General features: G+C 43.9%; 1 protein-coding gene across 3 annotated transcripts in view; it reads left to right on the top strand.

Moving 5' to 3' along the window:
- The window catches only part of VPS8 (VPS8 subunit of CORVET complex), a 2,529,257-nt gene that overhangs the window by 280,911 nt on the left and 2,226,706 nt on the right, over positions 1–21,640 (top strand). The window lies entirely within an intron of this gene.

Here is a 21,640-nt window from a genome sequence, read left to right on the forward strand (position 1 = left end):
TCCTCCGGCACGCTACGCTACCGCCACAGCGGGTGAAGGATTTATCCACTGGGCCCTCCCATCCGCCTGTGGAGCAGCCTGGACAACAGAGCACCACGGTTGCCCACCTCACACTGCCAAAAACATCCCAGGAGCGGCTGCCTCCACACCGGGTATTCACCACCCGGCCGATCGCCCAGCCTGCCATGGCGCAGCACGCCTCCCGTCTTCCATCAGTGTGCCGGCGCCGAGCCGGGGAAGCCAAGTGTCACTGGCTGCCGGTAACCACTGGACCCATATACAGACAGATAAAATGCATAAGACTACCTTGGGTGTCCCTGGGCTTTCTCCCCTACCCCAGGTAGCACACAACACATTGCTTTGGGTTGGCAAATAAAAGGCTGAGGAATTTTTATTTGCACAGATAGCGTCATAACAAAACATAATCATAATTACATAACCATAAGATGCTGTACTTTTTGGCACCATATCCTGAGGTTACCCCCTCTGGCTCGTTCCGCCGCACCTGGGCTGGTTACCAGCTGTCCAGGTTCCCCCCAAAAGTTAGTTAGAGACAACCTCTGTTAGCTAGGGTATCTGTTATTTGTCTGTGAAAATGCTTCATTCCTATTCCTGATAGATGTGTCCCGTCCTTTTGGAACAGGTCCGCGTTGCCCAGTGTTATTGCGCTGTGTTTTATGAAACCGAGCCCCCTGGCTGTGCAGAATTTCTCTACACCCTTGTTTAGTTTTCTTCTAGCAGTGTCCACAGATTTGTAACAGTTTGCTCCCAGCCTGGTTTTTCTGGGTAAAATTGAGGAGTAGAAAATGTCTGTGTGCCTCCAATTGTGGTCGATGCCCGCCAATGAGGCGCATATTTCCTTGTACGATCTTTTTCTCCCCCTGGAAGAATGAATAAGAATTTGGGCGGGTCCCTGTAGGCAACTAAATCAGCCAGTTTGTAATGGATTTCCGGCCAACAGAGGCCTCTGTAACCCCATCATGAAGAAATCGTGTTCTTAAAAGTTGACCCTTATTTTGTCTCTTCAGCCCATCGCCCGGTTCTGAATACAAAGGAGTGCCTCGCTATGCTGGCAGATTTTAAAGGCTTATCCTGATCTGTTTACGGTGGCGGTGGGGGTGGAAGAAATTCTATATCTTTTCAGGCCTTATGTAGTTCTTAAAACAGTCTGATTTCCACCTTCCTATGGTTTTCACCTGTTATGCCCCAAAACCTCCCTGCCGTGCCATGGTTGCTGCACCGATTCTGAAGGAATGGGTGCCAAACTCTTTTGGGTCCCAACCCGCTTTGCCTATGGCTTTCAAAAGAATCCCTTTAAACTGGTAGTGGCTCAGGGCGGAGGAGTCCCTGTGTATTAGAAATCTTCCCCCTACCTGGGGGCACTGCGAACTGTAAAGATTGGTTATGCACATGGGGCAGTTGTCAAATCATCAATACAATAAATGTTTATTTCTCTTTTTGCGCCTGTTTTGGATTTTTGAACATCAATGGTGATGCAGCCAGCTCACCCTTGTATCCATCATTCCAAGGCCATTGTTGGCTTTGGTGCTGGATGCTATGTGCTGGATGCTATGAGCTCGCATACCCAAAATGCTCCAAAATATGAGAGTGAGAACGCCGTTTTGAACAACTGTGTTTCATAGGGGTGTGAGCATATGCTGTCTAATAACCCTGTTATTTTAATCAGTTTTTGAAAATCCAAGGGGCGTCGCTTGTCTTTTTGTAGCCCTTCTACTTTGCCCCAGCCTTTTAGAGCATATGCGATTAATTAACTCTGCGTGGGATCTGAGTCACCTTGCAGTTTTGAAAGATAGGATACTGCAGTGAGGTGTCTTTTTGCCCCATCTCTCTTAAAACCCTGGTTGTAAACCCACCTCAGTCCTTTGTTGTTAACAACTCTACATGATTTTGCCTTGACACATTTAGTACCGTTTGTAGACACTTATTGTACTGTGATGTAGTGTTGCTTGTCAAAGCTTTTTTGGCCATATCTACGAGGAACCCCATGCCCGGGTCTAAATTTTCTGTAGGCAGAATATCACTGCATGGACCCGTGTTTGAGATGCTTGAATGAGGTTGCACGCCCCGGCCGTTCGGCATTGGCGCAAATTTTCTATTCTTCCAGAATCTCCCAGCAGTCTTTTGGGTTCTGTGCCATTTCTTGCCACGCGTGAGGTGCCATTTCTCGAAATTTTGTCCACTCAAAGCGAGGTAAAGCATCTGCAATGTTATTATCTGTTCCTGCAATGTGTTTTGTTCTGACAACGATGTTCTCATACAGTGTGATTTTTTTTTTGATGGCTCTTTCAGCACCAAATGGCATTTGGTTGTTCTATTGTTGATGATCCCCACCACTGCCATGTTGTCAGACCATGCAGTAAGTTCAGTGTTTGCTAGGCGCCTCCCCCCCCATGCCTGCCCCCCATGCGTAAAGCTAACAAGATCGTTATGATCTCTAAAAGGGTAATGTTTTTGGTCCATCCTGCTGGATGCCATGCTTCAGGCCATTCACCAGCCACCCATTCTGCTTCTAGCATGGCCCCAAAACCCTTGCTTCCTGCTGCATATGTAAAAAGGACCCTTTTGTCCCCTGAATTCAATGCTGTGTGCCAAAGTGCGGCCCCGTTGAAGTCGATGAGGAACTCTTCCCAGGCTTTCCCCCAGTCTGACGTGTAAGTCGGGTTTGTTGCATGCTTTTGTTCTTAGTTCCAAACTTCTAGAGAAAACCTTTCCTTGTGGTAGTATCCTGGCTGCAAAATTCAAACTACCAGCCAGTGATTGTATCTCCCTGACAGAGCTTTATTCCCTTTTAGCCATCTTTTGAATTTTGCCTAATAGCTCTTCTACTTTTTTCTTGGTAGTTTGCAAATCCCTGCAACGGTATCTATTTAAATTCCTAGAAAAGTGATGTTAGTTGTTGGGTTGGTAGTTTTTATCGGCTGCCAGCGGTATGCCCCACTCTGCTGCCATCTTTATCATTTCTGATAGTGCTCTCTTGCATTCCCCTGTGCCGGCTGGGCCTACTAGCATGAAATCATCACTTGTTTCTGGAAAGCCCATTGGAAGAATGAACTGAACTGATCAAAATACCGGACATGATACTGCACAGCCCATGGCCAGGCATCTGTCTACGTACAATTTTTTGTCAAAAGAGAAACCTAACCATTGTTGCGAGTTTGGGTGGACTGGTAGCAATCTGAAAGCTGACTCTGTCCAGTTTTGCCATCAGTGCCTTCCTGCCGCAGTTCTGTATTATTCTCAAGGTTTCTTGGAAATGTCTGTAGTTCACAGCTGATGCTATTTCAGGGATGCCGTCATTAAGTGACTGCCCCTTGGGGTACGATAAATGGTGTATCAGCCCCATTTTCCCTGGTTCCTTTTTTGGAACCAAACCTAAAGGAGATATTATGAAATGTTTAAATGGCATTTTGTCCCATGGTCCCCCTATTCTACCCTGTTCTAGTTCGTTACCAATTTCTGCTCTCATTATTCCTGGGTTGTCTCTTGCTGAGATCAAGTTTTTGGGGATTTTTTGTGATCCCTCTTCTTTGAATGGAATGAGGAAACCCTTTTTGAATCCTCTGTCTGGGTAGGTGTAAAGACTGGAAGGGGGTGTCTGTGCTCCTGCTCTCTACATGGCAGAGGAGAGGCACGGAGGACCCCAGCCAAGAGTCTCTATTATTGGTAACGTAGTCGAGCAATCAAGGCCTAACGTCTCAGGAGGTGATGCAGGCTGGTTCTTAAGTACAGGGTAGTCCCCAAGCCCCCACAAAGGAATGTCCGCACACAGTATTAGTTAAAACACAGTCTTTATATAATGAAGGTTCAAGGTTATATACACAATCACAATAACTCACTTTGTGCTCAGTAAAGCTACAATGGAAAATATATACAGTTCTACTGGTACCACAATTATTATCAGATTCCATTAAAGTGCATCAACTGTACTCTGGTTAAATGTCGCACAAATCACTTAATAAAGGTAACCAACAATAGACATAGGAGGAAAGCAGTTGGTTAGAACAATTGGCAGAATACTGGCCTCTACCACTAGACACATTTCTGTGTGGAGATCCCCCCCCCACCTAAGCAACCTGTAAAATAAAGATATACCACAAGCCCAGTCCATATATTGTTCAATGCGTCTTATTTTCCTTCTATAATGTTTCTACCACCCCAATGTACCTGGAATAGTAGAGTTTGACGACGAGTCGTCGACGGATCCCTCTTAAGCGGCTCCCTTTAAAGCAGGAGCCACAGATCGTCGAGATTCCTCAAAGAAAGTGTACTCTGCGTCGAGGTGGCAGCTTCAGTCCCAGCGGTGCTCGCCGACGATGGGGCGAAGACATCCTGCAAGGAAGAGGCGTGAGGGGCACCTCGATGTCGATAGTTCAGGACCGCAGAGTTTGTGAAGAACTGTGACCCAGCAAGGGTGTCGAGTCGTGTGCGTATCTACGGTAGTTGGGTGGCCGGAAACCCACTGGTGGATGCTCCTCGGCGAGTCAACGTACTGGCCTTCTCGAGCTGGATAAGGCGGGCGCATCTGTGAATCAAAAGTCTTAGGCCAAGGAGCGTTGCGGTACCTGTCAATGATGACACGGCATCAAGCGGTCCCCCCTTCTGGGCAACACGGCTTTGACGGGCCTCCAGCGGTTATTGCAAACCTGCGAACCCTGGTCAACGACGGTGGGCGGAATGTCTGGTGCTTATCCTCGGCGGACCCGTTCTCCGGTCGGCATCCTGTCGAGGGTCTGACTTCCAGGGTGCTTCGACGACGGTTAGCGGTGCTCCAATGGTCCCTCAGAGCACGGGAAGAGGACGCCTAACCAGGTCCTCTCTTGGATCAGTCTCGATTGCTCAGCGGCTTTCAGATTTCGGCGAAGGGAGACAGCAGTTAACCTTCTTCTTCATGCTTGGTTGTCAAGATCAAGCGTCAGTTTGAACTTCAGTTTATGAACAAATGGTGGGAGGCCCCTAGATATACTAGTTGATCTCTCATTCATTCTGCTGGGTCACACTCGGGCAACCAACCAATCACTCAGAAAGGCATTCAGCAGTCAGCCAATCGGGCATACAGTGCATTCAGGCCATTCTCCTCCCTCTCAGACACTCACAACAAGGAATGTGTATTGGGACAAGTACCTAGCCATTCAACACTACACACTGCATTCATACCAGTTTCGGGTAGGGCTGTTTCAGTCATTGTGTCAAACACCAGATACCAGACATCCACAACAAGAAGTGCATATTGGTGACACACTCCATTTACCCAGGTCCCACCCACAGGGTGTACCCTCAATATACAGTCACTGGGAAGGCTCCAGCTAGTCTGGCCTGGACTTCACAACAACACCATATATGGAACTTCCACCCAACAGCCAGTCAGGGGGAAGGGACAGAGTCACGGCTTACCAGGACTTTGGGAAAACAAGGTAACAGGCAATAGAAAGCAAGAGGCCACAGGGGCCATCTTGTTTCCTATCAGGAATCAACTGATTCCAATGGCAGGGCCTGGGTATCCCAAAATGGAGGATACTCGGAGCACCTGTCAAATTCAGCATGGAGCTGCCACCAGCCCATAACCTGCTCTGTAGGCCACACACAGGTGCCTAAAACATATACTAGGGGCACAGATTGTACCCCGACCCATGCGTGCCATAAGGGTATCCCGTGGGTCTGTACACCAAACCAAAAACAGGAAGAGCTGCACTGCCAGGAGTCCCACATGGACTCCTTGGCAGAAAACAATACAGAACACAAATGAAAAAGGACTACAGCACAAGGACAGGGAGGCCCTGTCCCTCCAATTAATTTCCAGCATCACCGAAGGCAGCTAATGCATCTCTGAAACCTTCAATATTAATGGGAGTCCTACCTGTTTTCCGTTTTATTTTCTGCCCTGTACTACTGGTCTTCTTTTTTAGCATTTTTGATTGGTAGCGGGGTGCAGTTGCTGCTGGGGTGGTCACCCCTGCAGTTTGAGAAATTATGCTTATACCTGCTCTCTTTTCCCCATGCGCATTGGTTTTTTTCCGTAATTCCAATAGGTGGGTATACTTTTGTTGGAGTTTTGTGTTTTAGACTGGCTGTGGGTATTTGACCTAGCCCCCCATGGCTGTTTTTTCTCGAAAGGGCTGTTTCCCCCTTTCTGTTTATTTTCATTTTCTGATGCCCTGTTGCCCCCTTGGGTGTTCTTATTTGTTTTATTGGATACCTGGGCTATCTCATCCTCTGATTGTGGCTTCCCGTTCATCAGATATAAGTCATTTTGGACCTCATCCCATTCAATGGTTGTTCTTTCAGACATGTTTCTCCTGAACCTTACATTGTGTGCTATCCAACCATTCCCTTCATATGCAATTTTGACTTCTCGGATTTTGTCTCTGTAAGCTAAGGTTTTGATCCCATCTCCTGTTTTTTTTTTCTCCAGAAAAACTGTTGCTAGTATGATGAAACCCTTTAACCATTTATCCCAATTCTTCATAACATGCGCATTTCTAGCTATTGCTTTTTCTTTCATTTTTTCTTTGGTGGTCTTTGAAAGCTTCCCGCCCTTTGGCTGTGCTTCAATAAGTGAAAACACTTCTGTGTACTCCTTAGCCCATATTGCCTCTTTTGTTGTTTGGTCGATGTTCCATGCAAGTGATTTTTTTGTATCTATTTAGTATTTCTGTTTCTAATGCTTTTAACTTTTCATCTAACTGTGCACTGGTAATCATTGTTGCCTCTGTTGCTGGGATGACTGCTGTGGGTCCTGCCTGCCCTTTTTTGCAGAATACAGTTGGCCCTACTGATGTTGTGCTGGGTGAAGTCCATGCTTTAAGTGGCCCTGCTGCCCCCACCCCTGTTTCTACAGTCCCTGGTGGCTCTGGGGCTGTTTTCAGTAATCACTGTGGGCTCCAGGGGGACATTATTTTTGATGGCCGCTCCTGGGTCTTTGGGTGCCTGCTGTTTGTCCCTGATCTCTAGCATCATTTGTTCAATTTTTTCCATATTTGTATTCTGTTGTGTAAAGTATTTATCTGCACAGTTATCAAACAGTAATGACAATTGTTTTCGCCTGTTTACCTTTTTTCTGCCCTCTTCCAGTGTCTTGGATTTCTTTGCTGGTGGGGGTGTGTCCTCCCCTTCTATTGTGTCAGCTTCTTCATCTGTCTTTCCATAAATGTTCTCCCTGACCCATTCCCAACCATGATGTTCTGCTGCTTCCTCTGCTAGCCGTAACATCTGTGATTTTGCTTTCTGTTGTGGTATTTTCTTGGGTGCCATTGCTCCTCTGGGTTGTGCTCTGTGGTTAGGGTACTGCTTTTTGCTGAAGGAGCTTAAGATGTTCTTATTTGAAAGCTTGTTTTCTGTGATTTGAGCCAGTTAGCTAAGGGCTCTGCTTTGTGAGTCATCGGAAAAAGAACTTTTGCTATGTGTCGTCCTGCTTCCAATTCGTGGCTGCAGCTTCTTTTACACTGTTTTCGTGTTGTTCTGTTTTATTATTCAAATGAAAATCCCAAAAACTTTGCACAGGTGCCTTTTTCTGCTCTGAGTGCTGTGCTGCTTAAAAACAGGCCCCTTTTCACAAAAAGAACTTCTTATGTTCTCCAAGTTCGTATCCTCTGTTCCTTGCGTATATTTGCCTCATGTTTGTGCCCTTTGTTCAAGGGATTTGAAAGACTTACACTTTTGCAATGTATTTTAGTATATCCGCGTCATCCTGCTTATTCTGTTTGGGACGTTTATATCGGGCTTGAAAAGCGAGACTATGTGTGCGTAGTGAACTCGGATAGTTTAGGTCCCCGTGTAGGGTCCCAAACTGATTGTGGTTTGTGAGCTGAAAGTCAGCTCCTTATATTGGACCCATGGGCTGGCCCTAGATCCTTGTCCCTGTATGGGGGGCTGTGCTGCCCACTCCCCCGCCCGGCTGGCGCCGATGGCATTCGCACTTTGGGGTGCTTCCTCTTGTTGTGCCCTGCCTGTTTCCTTCCCGTCCTGCCTGGGTGGTTAGCACCTCCTTTGGGATGAAGGGCAAGGTGTTGTTTAACACCTTGCCCTTCATACTTCTTTTCCCCAGGCCGACGACTGCGTGTCGCCAGGTAAGTGGTGGAGGGGAGAGGGGGGTGTGCTGCCAAATAGTTGGGCTGTTGCTCACCCTTCTCCCCTGCTTGGCTGCCATTGGGCACGGTTTACCCGGCCTCGCTTGGTTCCGGCAGCATTGCCTAACACCCGCAGTCACATCCGCCAGGGTATATGGCACGGGTGTTGCAGCCTAGGCCCAGGGACGGATCTAGAGTTTGCAGCCACCTTCACCTCCAGCAGCCGGTCCAGGCTTGCCCCACAACCTCCGCCGGTAGTCCTCACCTCAATATGGTAAAATATCGGCCAGAATGCAGGATTAATGTAGAAAAGGATTTCGTTAGGGCAGGAGCCTCACACTTAAACAGCCATATCAGTTGCTGCTCAGAAGTGCCCCTTCTCCCCCCAGGAATTTCTTTAAATGGCAGTGCCGAGTAAACCTTACAACAAGCATCATTCAGGACTATTGGTTGATAATTGCTTTGCTCTTCTTTCGAACCCTTTTCAAATATAGGCACAACAATGACAAAGTATGAATCGTTTATTTTCTTAAACACTCCATCTAGTAATGTAGATTGTTTTTAAGGGCCGTTGCAGATATCCAGGCTAAAATCGACAGTAACAGAGTTAGCGCTGCATTACTTCACCACCTCGAATGCTCGAGGTAATTCTGCCACCTTATCGCCAACAAGTTGGCATTTTGGTGGAATTGCCACCGGTGGTAATTACGTCGAAAGCCCCATAGAGTCCTATGGACTCCATAAATGTGAACTTAAACCAACACTTGTAATCCGGTGGTAATTCTGCCCGTCCAAGTGGCAGCAGCAGTAAATCCTTTTGGTAGTATTTTGGGTGATTTACTGCCAAAATACCACCAAACCTGTAATGAGGCCCAGTGCCCTTACTCGATGTCTGTATACTCCTTTCTGGGGGGGTTATTCCCTCTGCATCTGTAAATGATGTGTCTTAGTACTATCAAATAATTCAAAGAAATATTTGTCCCACGCTTTGAGATGTATTGGATTGAACTGGGTGCCATTCATATCCTATACAAGATTAATACTTTGCCAAAACAGAGCTGAGTTTTTATATTTCGGTATGTTCAGCATATGTTGGCTTGGCCTAGTTAAGTGTTTTTTTTATAGAAGCGCAACCAATTCTTAAAGGCCTGTCTTAATTCTTTTTTCTTAATTTGTAGGGATACAATATTTCCCACCCAGTTTTTACTTAATTAATGTAGCACTCTTTTTAGTGCACTTTTTTTCGTTTTTCTCTTCAATTTAGCACATTCTTTAGCGAATGTCATGTTTGTGGGATTTACCCGTAGGCAACTTAATAACTAATTTGTGATACAGATTACTTCTCTGAGTTCCTAAGTTCCCTATGGGTAAATCCCATTAAGATGTACACTTTTTCTTCTTTTCTGCTCTAAATTTTCCTGGTGATTCTAGTTCCCTGGCAATTAACTGTTATATATGGCAATCAGTTTTGTTTATTTCTCCCTGTGATGAATCAAGGGTATTGGTCTCTTCCCCCCTATGGGGAAGCTCCCCCTTTGAGCTTAAGGAGATGAGCCCGCTCTGCAAGACCCTCCCTAGGGGTCTGGGCAAGTCAGACCTCACTAGGAGAGACTCACCCTTAGAGGGAAAGGACTCCTTTTCCTGTGAGCCCTCCCAAGTTTTATGTTGGCAAGAGCTACTTGTAGTTAATGGCTACTAGGTGGGAGCTACTGGCAAGCGCTACTGCGTTTTGTGATGTCCATGAGTATGAGAATGTGTACCTAGATTTTTTAGGGTGGTTTATTTGCTCTTTGCATAAACAAGGAATAACATATGCATTTACCATGATATTATTAACTTCAAAAACATCTTTATTTAATTGTTTTCTATTAGAAGCTGTCTTCTAAAAATTGATAAGCATATCAGAATGTAGCAAACCAAGGCTGACACTGCATGCTATCCACCAGTGCCAAGTAATCTGGTCTGCAGCTTGCAACAGCGCTCAGATGCTGTCAGATGGGATACAACATTTTATTTCAGGATGTACATGTCTGAAAAAGGCAGATTTGCAGAGATAATTCAGATACCCTGCTTGCCATAGTGTTTGCACCTAACAGCCATACCTGACATGGCAGACATACATTCAGGATCATTTTTAAAATCTCTTCGTCTCAGCCACAGAGTTACTGCGCACTTCACAATTGTACCATCTGTAAAAGTACACTTGTTTTTCATCAAATACTTACCAAAAGTGAAGGATGCCTCTGTAAAAGCATTGGCATTGCAGTGTTTAGTTTACCTACTTTTTTGGATCTCAGACCGCTTCCTTTGGGGAAATTATTTTCATAATGTGTGTATCATTGCAAAATACCTGTCAATGTTACTCTTTTTTTTTTCCCCACTGTAACTTGGGCACTGTAGAATAAAGATGCCCATTTTCTTTTTACGCTGTGGAAATGGTACATATTTTGCCTTTTGTTGGATGGCGCATCTACATCCGGGATTTCCACAAGGGTAGTTTATTCAGCAAACAATTCAGCAAATACCACATTCTGCTTTGCATGAACTGGGTATATGCTAAACTGGCAGTGGATTTTATTTTTCGACAAATTGCTCACACGCCAAGTCACAGAATTCAGCCAAGGAAAAGTAAGCCAATGCCTATTTTGTTGACTGCCCTTAAAGGTTTGTATGATAAAATAATTGGCAAGACTGAAAATTCACATTGGAAACCATGCAAGTTTTATATACAAAAAATGTTTTAATTCACAGGGCTAAAATAACTTTCAGTTTTATAGCAATGACTTGAAACGTGCACAAATCATATAACGCTAAACTAGACTATCTATGAATCGTTATATTGTCATTTTGAGCAAAGAGAGTATGATTGTAGCGAGGGGAGACTTATTTATAATGGGTGGCGACCTGCTACTAACCTGCCTTTTTATGAAGGAGGCAGTATCCCAGAGAACCGCTCACAGGATTGCTGCCTTTCCCTGCAGGAATCATGCAGGTAATTCTGGTACATGACCAATGGGCCATACCATATACAGATATGTCAGACATATTGAGGACTGCACCTTCACAAAAATGGTTTAAAATGGACAATTCTTGTTGTTCTTCTTGTTGCAACTTTGCTGGATTTTGAGGACTTGATTTTTTTAGCTGGAGAGAGTGTGAGCCTTTTTTCCCCACTCTCTCATGTATTTTGATGTGTGTCTTACTCTTGTGTTCTTGCATTATGGTGTTATATGATAACTCCATGGGTATCATCTTTTCATGTGTGTTACACGGCACCCTCAATACAGTAACACAGGGAAGCCTTTCTGGGCTCTCCCAAGGTTTATATACCTTCTCTAGGATAAACTACTGATTACCAGAGAATGTAAAGTTAAATCGACTTTACTAGTCTTTTTAGATTCCTAGATCCAGCACGCACTGTCTTACCATAGAGTGCTGGAGGGGTTACCTACTATCCCCGGTGTCTAGAAACTCATGTAGCAGTCAAATGCTACCCTTTCCTATCGAAATGGCTGGTGGCAGTGGTTTAACAATGAACTACCATGTTTGTTCCCGACCGTGAACACCGGTAGCTATAAATCGCTGGAGCCATGTTTTTCAAGACGGTGCCTTAAGCCCCTTTGTTTAAACAGGTCCCGGTCTTCTTTTTTTTGCCATTTCTTTTTGGAAAGGTCCTTCTAGTGTTTCTCTGCGCGCCAAACTAGGTTTGGTCCCTTTGTTTCTATGCCTTTGGCGGCTTCAGGACTGAAGACTGCCTCTGGCGTCTGAGTGTCTGGGGTGGGCAGGAAGTGAGGAAGGTACCTGAAACTCCCTGTGCTTAGTCTCCTAGGAAACCCAAATGCACTCTGTCGTGATTGGCTGGCTGACTGTCCGGCAAGGACAGCCACCCTGCTGGGTGAGTGGCAGCTAGGCTAGAATGAAAGGGAGAAAACTGTTTAAAAGGCGAGTCTCTTGGCTTGGAAGTCAACCACTGGAACGAAAGAACCGAATACGAGCTGGAAGAGGACGGCTGCTGCAAATACTAGACTGTTGGTTTGCCTGCTGGAGCCCTGCTGCAGGTCCGAATCACCAAGTTCATCTTGACAGAGAAGCCCCTTCAAGGAGGACTTCTTCCTTTGAGTTGGTAGGACCAATCAACTCGTAAGCCACATGGATACCATTCTCGGAGCTGGTTAGGATTAACCAGGGAGAAGCAACCGGCATCGAAGATTTGCCAAGTTTGCCATCTTGAGATCCGTCCCTGTGCAGTGCAGGAGTCCCCTGACGTCCTCTCTCTTGTCCCCACAACTGAGGCTCAGGAACAGCGAGATCTGCAGGAACCGCCAGGAACAGAAGTCTTCAGCTGTATCTTTTTCTTCAATATAAGGTACTGTGAAAACCCGACCGAGAGAACTTACCTCTCACCGCAAAAGTTTTTGCAACTTGCAGGCCTAGTCAGCTTGTGACCCGACATACAAACCTTTCTTCCGTGAACTACTTCTAAGAATCGTGGCAAAGACCTTTCCGTTTTAAATACCAGAACCGTTTTTACTTATACAAGACACTAGCCCATTGACTTTGGCCTGCCTATTGAATTGAATCAACTACTCTGGTGAACTCAAACTATTTGCACTGTTTTCGAGTAATTGTAATATTAGTTTTATCAACTTATGCCTTTTTGCTCCTACTTCAATGCTATTTGGCTCCTACTTCAAGGGAGCTCAACTGCTTAGTATTCAGTATTGTAGTATAATTGTTGTGTGCTATTTGTTGTCCTATTTAGTGAATGCTTTATAAATTAAGAAGTGTTTTACCAAGAAACCTTGAGTATAAATGTCTATCTGAATACTTGTCATTGTAGACCTTTGTGTAACACCCTTGCAAGCTCACATTCCCTCTTGAGATAAGCCTGACTGCTCAGCTCGCTACTAACAACTGTGTGGTACAGACTTGTACCAAAGGTTGGTTTTGCTTACACCTGTAGTCCTAGTTGTGTGTAGTGGTCCCAGAGGGTACTGCATACAAACTTTGCCTAACACTTGTCATATGGGGGAAGGAGACGGGGGCCAGGAGTCTGGGGGGCATGATGGTGGCTGGGAGGATTGCTTGGGGGCTAGGTAATTAGCATTGCTTTTCATCTGGTGCCCAAAGGAACAGTTTTTTATTTTCCAATCTTATCTGTGCAACCGTACTTAAAGTAGTTGAAAAAAAAGACTCTTCTGACATATTGTTTGAAATGGAATCAACATGTGTTTCGCAGTGTCAGTGCTGGCATATCTCGCATACTTTTGGTGACACGGCATCTACTGGAATATTGCATGTGTTAAAGAATTACTAAATTGTATGGTGTTTTGCCCATTTTCTTTTGGCAAAAAGAGTTCTCATAAATTACACTATTTCAACCCAGTAATGAAAGATTGAAAATCCCCTGCCAGAACTGGAACATACACATACAGATATCCTGAAGATCTCTGTAGATCTCTCTGATTTTCAACCCTATTAATTGCTCTCCCGTCCCATTGCTCTCTTCAATATTCACTCCTTGTATGTATCACCCTGTTTTGTACAGTGCTCTGTTATTTAGTTACTAAGTTTAAATTATATTAATCCTATACATATCAAAATATATATACATATACAAACCGCTGCTCACGTTTTCCACCTAATTACTTAATTCGTAAAACATAGTCTGAAACAGAACTCTCAAATAATGTTTTTTAAGTACGCGCATTGATAGCATGTAATTTTACATTCCCGTTTAGTTTTATAAATGTAAGTGGATCAGGACCACAAAGCAGTACAGCTAGTGGTTTTCCACATTTACTTAAGTGTAAAAGTGCGATTAGCTCTTGAATTCCTGTATTGGGGCATGCATACATGTGGGCTTGTTTATATCGCAGCAAATTCCATCTTCACCTTCAATACATTTGGAGTAATACTGCCTTAAACCAGAACTCTGTATCTTCAAATCAAAAAAATAATTCACACTTTTACCATAAACAGTAATACATATTGCTAGATATACCTTTTTTCTTGCATGCTGGGACTCGCTAGGATTGTATTTATTTTGTACACACACACTGATCAAAAAAACGATTACAGCTGTAGCTTTGTTTTCTCCATTCTGATTGAAAGCCTACTATTGCCAGCATGCAAAGTAAGGCTAACTGGAAAAAAATCTAAAGAAACAGTGTGTATGCACCCCTTCCCTTTCTAATCAGCCATCATTTGCACCTCTTGGTGACAATGGCCACAACACACATTTCCTATTTACGCTTGTTATTGATAGTTAACCACTTGTTGGGACATAGCCTCAAGCACTGCAATCCCAGATGAAGTCCCTCCTCTCACTGTGCACACAGCTATTTACTGCTGGCTTTGCAGGAGGAGGAGAGGGAGGGGTCAAGGGGCAACAGAGGAGGCCCAGGGACTTCAGACACAAAAATAAAAACAAAGTTCTCATTTGGTGTTGGATGCAAAGAGCTACTGGGAAGCCTCATGCGAGCTACCAGTAGCTCGCGATCTACAGGTTGGAGACCCTGAACCTAGATATCGGACTATCAGGTGTGAAGAACATTGTAAGATCCAGATGTTTGGCTGAAAGCAAAACTAAAATACATCATTATGCACAAGGAAAAGAATCTGTCTTTTTAAGGCGATGGGTACATTTAACTGAGACGAGTAGACCTAAGAGAGAGAGCGTGCCGTGGAGGGACAAAGCAGAGGGAGAAGAGCTAGCTGCAGAGAGGCAAGGTGGAGGAGAGAGGAGATTGTAAGCAGGGGAAGCCCGCTGACAACATCATGCCTCGGAGAGGCATAGCGAAAAAGAGCCAGAGGTCCTGTGACTTTCAGAGGAGTCCTGAACGCCAGAAGAAAACCCTGGAGGCCTGTGTTTACGAGGACGTAGAAACAGCAGAGAAGGGAATCATAATCCCAGTGGTGGCTTGACCACAATGACTTCTTGGTAGACTGTGCACCCGTCGAACTATTCAGAAACCATCCAGATGAGGGTAGACGAGACTCCCCATTGCCCGCAACTCTAACCGGTCGCACGGATAGAGAAGGCCGAGGGTGGGATGCCAGTAATATTAAGAAGCACGAGATTCAGAGCGGAGGAAGAGAACCCGAGCGAGTGCCGAGTCCGACACTTTTCCCCTGCAGACAGGGAGGTAACCGGGAGAACCGGAAAGCTGCCAGGGGAACGTTATGAAGTGGGAAAAACTTGTCAAAGAGAAGTTGACGAGCTACTGAATATTAAAACCATTTAAGTAGAACTGTGAAAAGCGATGGAGAATAACGAATAAGCCTGAGAGAGGAGTCATTAAGGACTGGGCACCAAAGCCCTGGGAAGAGGGGAAAGTACCCCATGGTTTTATGAAGTAAAGAGTGGAGGATTCCAGAGAAAGAATCCTAAAAGTATGATTGGGAAGTGAAATCAAGTGAGCCAGATAGGCAGAGAGATAATCAAAGTGAGGCGCCCCACGAGAGGGGGATAGTCAAATTACAACAAAGTACACCCTAATAAGAAGGTCTATGATACAAGAGTCAGAAAGACACACAAGTCCGGGACAGACAATAAGAAAGGGCATCAAGGAGAACTGTCCAAAGTCGGGCCCTAAAGTGGAGATAAAACCCAGGTGTATTGTTAAATAGTTGCAATAACTTATCCAGAACGATGCAAGAGACTATAGACTATTTAAAGATATCACACTAAAGAGAACCTTTGCGTAAAGAAGCCATTTCAAAAAGAGATGACCAGGAGAAGGGAGACATTCTCATGTACTACTTTGTTAGTTAAAATAGTGATAGGGTCAGTTAGAACTATTCTCGACCATGAACATATTGTGAAGAATCCTGCAAATCCCTCACTGAAACCCTGCCTAAAGTCTCCTCAGAGGTGGCCAGGGGAAGGCAGATGCTTCCTGATCCCAACCCTGGGTGGTGGTGTATTGTGGGAGGATCAGCTGGGTGGAGACAGGGCCCAGGGTAGTGAGGAGATTCCATGGGATGAGATGCAGTCTTTTTCCTCTGACAGGGAGTTTATTACCACTATATCAGAAAAGGTTAAGGCTTATTGTCACATGTATCCCAACCTCCTATTAAATCTAAGGTGGTAAACCCTAGGGTTGTAATACCAAAACATATTATACCAAAAGAAAGAATCCTTTTGGTCCTTAAAATCATATGCCATCCTCATTACCAAGGGTACACTACAAGGAATAGCAGAAATGTTGTCTTTTCTAAATCATCTTCCTCTAACAGAGTAAAAACTTTCTAGCTCCTCTATTTAAATTTCTAAGAGAATTAAATCTTCCCCTAAAAATACTCAAGAAGTAGAAAAACCTAACTTTGATCAAGTTAACTACATGTCCAGAATCCTATAGGGACTGAGATGAAGAAGAGGGCTGAAGAAGCATGTAGATGTAGACGACAGGCAATTAGGCCGAACAGCCTTTGCAACGGTCAGGAAATTGACATTAATGGCTTACGCCCAAAACCAATTGTCCCACCTGTGAGGCATAAAAGGCTGCAGCAATAGAGGAAAGATGGAAGGAGCTGGAAGGCTGACAGTAGTAGTAGCAGCAGTAGAAGAGCATGAGGCTGGCAATTCATGAGGAAGTGTGATCACAGAAAGGATGCCGGAGCATGGGGACAGCAGACTTCACCTGCAAGTTCTGAGAGGGTCCTATGTTGTCAAACCCTGCATTGCTGTGGCTGCACTGAGAAAGACGTGCTGAGAGTGGAGGTTTTCCCATGTGTGCCTAGTGGCTGTAATTGCAGAGCTGTTACCGTGCAGAAGCCCGAAGCCTGTAGCAGAAAGCAAGCAGAGGGACAGAAGAGTGAATAAGACTCCCGATTGGTGTGGCCGGACTTAACCCGTGCTGCACAAGGGCCTGGGACATTTGAAACCTACCTGTCCTGGGTGACCTTCTGCTGTCCTGGGTAAATCCCTTCCCCAGGGTTGTCCAATGTCAACTTCCCAAATGTTCAAAAGGAAAGTCTTGAACCAGTTCTTTTAAGTTCCAAGTAAAACAAAAGTTCATCAAACAAAAATCCACTGAGAACAGTTCTTCAACTTATGTTCTGTCTTTTATTATGAAAAATGCAAATAAAAAGTGTTTTTAAAAAAAAAACAGGTTCAGTTGAAAAGACCCCCTTGTAATCCCAGCCAAGAAAATAGCATCAATGGTAATCCTGGATATCCTCTTTCCAAGATTGTTGTGACAGGTCACAAAATAGATTAACAGGTTCTCCTTCTACAACTTTACATTTGGTTATGACCTCTGCAGTGTATTTGGTATAATTATCAGGGTTCTTCGTCTTGGGTTGTTGCTTTCCTCTTGACAACCACCCTTCGACTACTGTTACCGTGGGAACAGACTCCTTTGCTACACAGTATGCCACTATTTCAACCAACTTCAATGCAACATCCACTGACAGTGTTATAACCACATTTCAGGTATTTCTGCTTCAACTTTATACTTCAGGATTGTTAGTCATATAAAGAAAAGACACTTCAACCTCACCAGGTAGGCAAGGCACTCTTCTTTCCTATGCTCCAAGAAAAGGGCAGCCTTTTTGCCGCGTCTGTCTGTCTTCCTCCCACAAGGAAAACTTACCTCTGCTTCAAGACTGACTTTCTCTCAATTCAGTCTCAGCATTGCAGAATGTCTGCACAATCTTTACAAGCACCCAGCACACCACTTCCCGAGCATTATTCACACCTTCTTGTACCCTGGAGCTGTATTGCCACACTTCCAACTTCAGGTAACAATGTCACTTGTATCAGAAGACACTGGCCCTTTAACAACTTTGCATATCAGGTGGATAGATCTAAACAGGATTTACTTCACTATAGAAAGGTTCTGCCTCTTGGCTTGGGTAATACTTCTAGTAGTACAACAACTTCTGGATTTAAAGAATAATTGTTCTTAATACAACAAGGTTGAGTGTTCAAAGAAAAAATAGATTAAGACACAAGCAACCACTTAAAACGTAGATCTTTAACCTTAAAGCACTGCAAGTGATTGTATTCCCACGTAATATCAGATGTTAAATCGTGAATCGCAATTGGCCACACAACCTTCCTTTGATGCTGTATATACTTCTAACAATTGTGAAAGCCAACGTTTGGGTTTTTGGAATGTTTTAGCAGGCGTTGCCCCTTTAATTAAGGACACGCGATTACTCCGGCAACAGTAATAGTTCAACAATGGAAAATTAGATGCTTTTCTTCTTATGCGAACACTACAGCTTTCATTATTAGTGCGTGTGACACTTTTCCAATGTTAGCAATACTTTTCACAACAACAAACAGTTTACACTTGCTTCTATTCTTACGCAAGTAACTTTAGAGCAGGTTAAAGTTACAGCAAGGATTTCTGAGTGAACCTGAACACTGAGCTTCACTCACCGGCTCCAGGAGCACTTCAGGGTCGGGCTGCTTCACCTTTCCGACTTCTTCCACTTCTACTACGACTTTGGGCACACTTGCAACCCAGGCCCTTGACATTTGAAACCTACGTGAAGCCAGAAACATAGAGACCACTCAAGGACAATGTATCACCAAGATACTCCCAATGAGTTAACCTATGCACGATTAAAACACAATCACCAAATAATAGACTCCAAATAGTGTGTGGAAAATAAATTGTTTGAAATACAATACCTGTGTGATTAACTTCATTTGGCGCAACATCAGGCGATTTAAATTGTTACATTTATTCATTACACTTGGCAGACTCAGTGTGTTAATCACCAAACTGCTGCAGCTACAGGAAGCACTGACACCTAAGACAGCTTACACTAAGAGCTCACTATTAGATTGCCCAAAGGCTGCAAATTGTCTTTTTATATGTTTTGGGAATAGTGACACCAAACCCATTTTACGCAAGATATCCCAGTCCATCGTGACTGATGTTTTTCGATTGGACTGAGCTCCTTGAGATAGAGACTTGGAGATCTTGCACCTCACTCCACTATATAGGCCTCCTCACAATTAAGCCTTTGACCTTTCTCCTGATCTTCTCTTAATGGATGGACTTCTGTTATGTTAGTTTTCGAGTCAAGATGTAAGATTGTATTATCTGAGCAAGGTCAATACTTTTTTTGCTCCTTTATTTTAGATTGTTTTTCTCTCGAAATTGAAGTTTGCTTTTTGACATTATGAGGGGCACGTTTGTAATTTAATCAGACTTTCCATTCTCAATATTTTTCATTGTTGGAACTCTGAATGGTGTCTGGAAGAATGTATTGGAACTCTGGATATTCCTCCTTTTTTGATTTTTAGTGTTTTCTTCTGCTGGGTCAATAGATACATTTTTTTTCATTTGGCTTCACACATTTAAGTGGCGGCCTAATTCCACTTGATAGCCTGGTGACTCCATCATTGATCGATCGTGTGATACTGCCTCAATTTCTTTTCCCTCAAAAAGCTCAACCACACAAATTATCGATGAAGCTGCAGAAGTCTTGTGGATCTCATTTACAACTGGTTCATCTTGGTGTTTGTCTCGATCAGGGGGATTACTCCTTGTTGTTATTGTGTTGCCTGGGACACCAGACACACAGCTTTCCAATTTGTTCAAAATGAATTCTAATTTTGTTGAATTTGATCGAACCTCGAGACTGATGTTGTCTTAACGTCTCACTAATGATTCCAATAATAGGTTTAACGCCTGTATTGATTTTGCTCGAAAGGTATTTCTCTCAAACCCCTTGTGTGTAGATGATGTATGGTCGTTCTCTTGGATTCTCTCATCTTCATGAAATGCTGTCATTCTTGTTAGAGCCCGTGCCTGCTATAACTGGAGATACAAGTTTGAACAAATCAGAAGCTTCTAGAAAGTGAGGACCCCTCAAGTTACTTCTATTCTCCTGTTCTAGACTGATGCAAGAGTATAGGAATGAATTGTCCCCTGTTATTTTGTTAGGGTCCAGTGCTATTGTAGAATACTGATTAATTTGTACCAAAACCTTAGTTTTTACACCAGTAAGGGTCTCCCCGGGAGTTAGGGAATGGATTTAGCCGCTTTCCGCATGTTCCCTCGAGGTGGGCAATTTAGTTTTCCATCCTTTCAATCAGGAACTGCTGATAATTATTTAAAACAACTCATTTGAATAGCTGGGCTGGGAGACATGGCGATCGAGGTTAGTTTAGTCAGAACATTTATTACAATTTTCCTAGTGGGTGACTTCACTCCCTGTTGGTAATAGGGCAGGCACTCAGTGCGCACGCACTGGCTGTCTTAGCAATGTCTTTTAATCATTTCCCACCGGTTCCCTTACTACTAGATGTAGTTCACTGATGTCGGGAACAAAGGGGTGGCTATCGGTCCTCACCACCCAAGGGTCTCAAGCGGGAGACTACTGCTATTTCGATGCACTATGCCTGCTGTTTTGCTGTGCATTTGTCATATTGAAAAGCTAAATAGATTTAACTGTTTTTTTCCTCAGGTAAATGCTTAGCTATAATTTGGTAACGTTGAAAAATAGGAAAGGATTTAAGATGTGTATTTTATTTAGCTAGAAGCTTACACTGGTCTTACAGTACAATAAAAGGACAGTACCCAGAATATACAGCACTAACTTAAGGACAAGGTGAGTAGGCATCTTGTGCAGCCCTAGAGCAAGCAATGGGTTAGTCAAAAAAATCAAGAGTACATGGGTGCCAATAAAAGATTGTACAGTGCCATACTATAACACATTCTTTCAAAGTCAAAATGTTCCTTCTGTCATGGGTGTGAATACAAGGAGTAGCTCTCCCCGAAACATGTTTTCATAAAGCCTCTGACAGAACCAAGACATTTACCTTTTTGACATCCATGCAACAACCACTTGATCTACTCCACATACTCCTTATATCCCAGGACATGGATAGAGACGGTTTGTGCAGAACCTGTTTTCCCAAGTTGTTCTCCTTTATTGCTGTATCTCTTTACATTTTCTCTTGCTGTCCTCCCGCTGTAGGGAGTAATTCTCCATTTTCCCAAATCAACTTTTTAAGTATGCCCTTCCACCCTTCATCATCATCCACTGTTGTTTCACGTTTGTTGCTGCTTGATTGGCTTGCATTCGAGTTGTTCTATTGCCTTTTCCCCCATTGTCGCCGGGCGGCGCAGTGTTGTTCTGTTTTACTTTCACATGCGGCATGCATTTAATAATTAACGCTGACGGAAATACAGCTCATCATTTGCAATTTTTAGTTTTGCTTTGCTGTAAAGTGATTTTAAAATGAAAAGATTCTTGTTTCGTGTACTGTTGATGTACATTCATCAATGGGATGTTCTGTAGTCATGCTTTAGTGCGCGACAGGATGCAAGACTCAAAAGGCCATATTACAGAAACTTTGCATCAGTGCAAGTGCAGTTAGCCAGGATGACCGGATGTACCGGCTTTGCTGGGACTGTACCCGAATTAAAATGCTCACAGCTACAGCCAAATCTAGCGGGGGAAGTCTTGACTCCTCCCCTAGAGCAAACGGAGCAAACATTTCCCTGGTGCAAAAATGCATTGAACAAACACGTTTTTTGCAACAGGATTGATTGAACTTGTACCAAAGCCAACTTTTTAATATT

The sequence above is a fragment of the Ambystoma mexicanum genome, chromosome 9 (assembly GCF_040938575.1).
Source record: "Ambystoma mexicanum isolate Mex_15411 chromosome 9, UKY_AmexF1_1, whole genome shotgun sequence".
Classification (NCBI taxonomy): domain Eukaryota; kingdom Metazoa; phylum Chordata; class Amphibia; order Caudata; family Ambystomatidae; genus Ambystoma; species Ambystoma mexicanum.